Genomic DNA, 5,752 nt, shown 5'->3' with positions numbered 1-5,752 from the left:
ACACTATTATTGAAATCATTATTTATGATAAACCTATGAACTCACCAACCTTTTGGTTGACACTATTTAGCATGTTTATTCTCAGGTCCTACATAATGCTTCCGCTGTATATTTGTTAATTGAAAGCAACATTTCAACGAGTCATTCATGGATAATTTGAAGGACTTGCATTTGCTAATTTGATGATGATTGCTTGCTATGCTTGGAGTCTTCATTACATATCATATTAATTAAAGACATTTAATACGTTGTTTATTAAATACAATGTAATCTATTTATCTTCCGCTGCAAAACTCAATAAAACGTCTCATATAGAGTCGTTCTCGTTTATACAACTGTGATTTGATATAATTAGTCACAAATACCCCAAGCCCTATTTGGGGGTGTGACAGATTGGTATCAGAGCAGTGTTGTTGTAGAGAACCAGGATTGCATTTTATGTGTGCCTTATACAATTAGGTACCTTAGCAATGTAGGGCTACAACTTTCCTTGACCGTAGTGCCTTTAATTGTTGCCTTTAATTGTTAAATGTCACACTATACTTTAGAAACTTTACTTATCCTAGAATGCCAAGCCAATCTAAGAACTCTGCTCACTTTCCTAAGTATTATCCAATTCCGCCACCATATTTAAATGCGACACCATGATTTCTGAAATTCTTGACATTCCTTTGTCATCTATCATGGTTCTGTGTATTACATATGTATTTCATGAAATACTATCCGTGAATTTTGAAACTCCTATATTTGTTATTACTCATACTCAAACGTATATAACCTTCCTGTTATATCACGTACCTATATGTCTTATGCCTTTATGCATCGGTTTGCGAACTGGAAAATGTCATCGAGTTATCGATAATCTCAAAGACATTATAATGTCATCACTATTCATATTCATTACTTTTAATCTTTGCTTTCTCGTTATTTTGATCATTGAACTTTCTTGACGGATGGCGTCTACGAAACTCTAGAATGGAAGGGTTTGGATTACCGATTTAAAGGATCCTATAGCTCAAGCCCCTAGGCCTGAATAGGCCATCACGAATTGAAAGTCTTTAATCGAAAGATTATCAGATTAAATATAATCTCGACACGTCATACTGCAATTATTGCATAAATGGAGTATAGACAAATCATATCTTATCATATCTATCCCAATAGACTTTGTCTAACACTTTTCCTGAATTTCCTCCGTAAACTACGGAAATCTTTTTGCTATATATATTTGTATTCAAGGAGACAAATATATCATTCAGTATCCAACACTCATTTCATATCAAACCCTATTCCAAACACATAATATGGATTCCTCGAACTCCTCGAGCTCCAATGGAAGTGTAACCCGAACAAACGAACCAATCAGCCATCATCTATTCTGGATGAATTGGGGATGGGTTCGTAGCTGACTCAATCAATGGAGGCAAGAAGAAGGTGATCCCTTCCACCAACCGAATTCACCACTTGGTGAAGAACCTGAAGCACTTACCGGCGAACTAATCCGGAACACCATTTTCACCCTCATTTCCAGAACAGCTCGCCATGATTATATAATATCTAGAATTCTAGATCTTATTCGTCCCCTTGTCCGAACTGCCAATCATCCCAGTATAATAGAAGAAGTCAACGAGCTTCGTGCTCGAGTTGTGGCTCTGGAGAATATGGTGCAATATCTACAAGCATCAGCAGCACCAGCAGCATAACCAGCACCACCAGTACCATCAGCATCACCACCAACAGCACCAGCACCACCAACAACAACATCCGCATCCCACGCCTCAAACTCGCACTCGATACCTCGGATATCAACATCATACGCCCCATAGATACCAAGGAATATTAGTAATAATGAGTTAAGATGTATTGACTCATTCTTCCCGAAGAATAATATATGTATACTATATATATATATGGTTTGGAACAATAATAAATCTTTTCGTATAAAGCTATTTCATATGAATCTTAACTAGTATGTACTACTTGGTGAATTCATATCCTATAATGTACATCCTTCGATAATTACTTAACAGTCGTTAATCACTGCTTCAACACAATAAACTCCATTTCATAATAAACCAAGTGTATTATTCAAATACATGTTTGGTTTTACACTTTCATTTTCGACATAATCAAAGCTTTCTAGAAAACATTATTCGTGTCTTGTGAATTTCACAAGGATTTCACGAGCACCAACATCATATACCGAGGTATATCAATAACAACAAACGATGAAGTATTGATTCATAACTTCATTAGAAAAATATTTCGCAACAATTATGAAATCTCTAAGGTTTTGGAGATTATTTATTCTCGTTTCAACCGCAAATCAAATGAGTTTAATATTATATTAACTCATTAAATCTATATTATATCTGAAGAATACATATATGAACGTATATCTTCTCTTTTGTACAAACTGTTAATTGTGAAAATATTTTAACGGGTAGATAATACCCGAGAAATATTTATATTTCACATTAATATGTTACATTATACATTCTTCAATTCTGATTTAATAATCAGTAACTATCCTACTTACATTCACAAGATATATGTATCCGTTCACCAAAGAACAATCAATTTCATACAAATTCAATTACATATTCTGATTCTGACATATCAGAATCCAAGTAAAGCTTTAGCAGGTGTTATCCTCCTAAAGATTACTACATTCATGAATTATATTCATTCGTATTCTATGATGAATTATCACATCAAACCACCAAACTTACCATTCCTTACTTTTGAAAATCACAACATTTCTTCGTCAACCGTTAGATCCATTGATGGATACATCTTACACTTAAACACTTCAAGTTCAAAATTCTAGAACATTATATGTATGTTGACGCTTACATCCTGCGTTCAACACTCAAATTCAAAATTCTTGAAAACATCCTTTGTATCTTGACGATCACAATCAGCGTTTAATCATCTAAAAACGAAATTTCTTGAAACCATCTCGGATTGATAACCGATGATTCAAATATGGCTGCATTAAATGCAGAGGAAACAACAAAATTTTAGAAGGTCTTAAGGGCCAAAAGTTTGATAATAAAGAATGGTATAAGCTCAGATTTGGAACTGAAAAACAGATTGAGCAAACTATGAAGGAGGCTGTGGATAAATCACAAGGACTAAACCTATACTCAAGGAATCCAGATGATTCGATTTCTGATGAAAATTACAGAAGACATATAATCTCCTTACGCATTCTAAATCCTTACAGAAGAATTTTTCTCATTATCATTCGATCTTAGAAATTCTAAGATATCATCATATCTTTCGTTATAAATATCCTCTGTATTTCTGAAGATATCTTCATAACAATTCTTGTTCGCAATTAATTATCTCTTTGCGATATCTTTATCACATCATAAAGGAAACTGTTTTAGTTTCTATGTTCTGTAAAATTCAAGTTTAAATTATAAATGTTTTGAAGAAGTGTTGAGAATTGAAGCATGAGTTAATATAATATAATGACGTCAGGCCAACGTGATTATATTACATTAAGTCATGCTAAATTTTTAATGGAAGATGATGATTCATAGACTTTATAATCATCATTTGCCATGTTACACGACTCTTACATTCTATTTAACCTCTAAACATATCAAGAAAATATTTTTTCTTGATGATTCGGTCTTTTCCGGATATTCTGGTAATTTGACAAATCAAATCGTGTTATTACCTTTCCTTTCTACTTTGTATATTATGATAATTCGAAACTCCATACCTACGAGTTCTGGACCATTATTCGCTTGACTTGAAGTCGGGAAGAAGAAACAAAAGCATAAAGCTCCGACATATAAGGGAAAATATAAAGCCCGATAACGACTCTGAAATTACAAACCGTGTATATCAATGCGTATAGCAATATAAAGACACGGAAGAACTAAAAACACTATAAAACCAAGAGCATAGTAGAAGTAAACAGATTCCTCTGGTGGTAAATAAAAAAGAAGAATGAGTGCATATATGGTCAATATAATAACAAGTATCAATACGGGATTGAGCATATTAACAACTCTTTTGGAAATATGAATTGAGGAAGAAAGTATAGAAGTGGTGAAGATAATGAAACGAAAGAAGCTAATTTATAGCAAAATTCCAGACACAGCAATCGAGGCAATTCACCGCATTTAATCAAAGAAAATCCCAAATTTCTTAATTACCGGAGAATCAAATCTTATAGATTATGAAGATTTCTTTAAATCCCTTGAATTCCGGAAATCAACTTTAACCATATCAAAAGATAAGGCGAACATTTAATTTCCTCATTTCACTCTTTTGTGATAGCTTCGCTTACACTCTTCCTATAATCGAATTGTTTTATCCATACTATTCAAAGGTGATAAAACTCTATTTTTCAACTCATATTCATCATTTAAATATTCTTGTTGTAAACAATGAAGATCTCTATCAAATTTCATGACTGTGATTTTCACGAACTCCTCTCTATTTGTCTGCCCTAATATTGTGGCATAAACGCTCAAGGTTTTAAATGAGCTTAATATTATTCATAACACATTTCATATGTACTGAAATGCTTGTATAGCACGATCATCTCTTTTGAGGATAACCTAGTCAAATGATACTCTTGTTAATCCTTTAGATAACCTCCGCAATAATAATAAAATGCACTTCGTATAAGAACTTGTAGAAATTATGGTTTGTATGATTTTAACTGTTGAAACAGAACACTATTCTATCTGTTGGAATTCACGCAAGGCCCCGAGCATACCTGGGAACGTGAAGACCAAATAAAACGTAAATATCCTCGTCTATGTAAGAACAACGCCGATTGATGGCAACACCCAAATTTCGGGACGAAATTTCTTTTAACGGGTAGGTACTATGACAACCCGAAAATTTTTGACTGAATCTAAACCTAACTTTTATATGATTCCGAAGATTCACTAACAATTATTTGTAAATAATTACGTATTAGTATTATTATTAATATTGTTTTTAACAATATTATCATTAATTATTTTATATCATTTACAATCATTATTATTATCAGTATTATTAATATTATTATTATTAATATCATTAATATAATAACTAATATATTAATAATATCATCATTATTAATACAACTTATTATTAATATTATTATTATTATTATTATTATTATTATTATTATTAATACTATTATTGATATTGATACTTATCATTATCCTTATTACTATGAAACAAAGATAAATTATTATTATTATCATTAATTATTATCATTATCATTATCAATCATTATCAGTATTGTCATTTAATATTATCATTTATTATATGATTTAAATTATTATTATTAGTATTACCATTACTAGTATTATTATTATTATTACTAATATTATTATTATTATTGATATTAATATTATTATTATTAATATTATTATTAATTTTAGTATTATTATTTAGTATTTATATATTTATAATACAAATACATATACAACAAATACCTAATCTGTTTATTTTTTTTATTAATCATGAGCTGCATAATTTAATCAAGAATCTGCTTTAATTTCTTTTAAGCCATCATGATCCAGCTTTTTATTTTTTTTATATAATCGTGATTTATTTTATATGAACGTGATATTTATTTAATTCCTCTACTGGCCAAAAATTTGTATTTGTCGAACCATTTTGTTATAAATCAATTAGTATAGTTGTTAAACAAATTCATTCGATTTCTCACCTTTGATGTTCTGCGAGGTGTATATAAAATAGCTTATATTCTACAAGGAAATACTAT

The sequence above is a fragment of the Rutidosis leptorrhynchoides genome, chromosome 4, assembly GCF_046630445.1.
Source record: "Rutidosis leptorrhynchoides isolate AG116_Rl617_1_P2 chromosome 4, CSIRO_AGI_Rlap_v1, whole genome shotgun sequence".
Classification (NCBI taxonomy): domain Eukaryota; kingdom Viridiplantae; phylum Streptophyta; class Magnoliopsida; order Asterales; family Asteraceae; genus Rutidosis; species Rutidosis leptorrhynchoides.
This window is presented reverse-complemented; position numbering follows the sequence as displayed.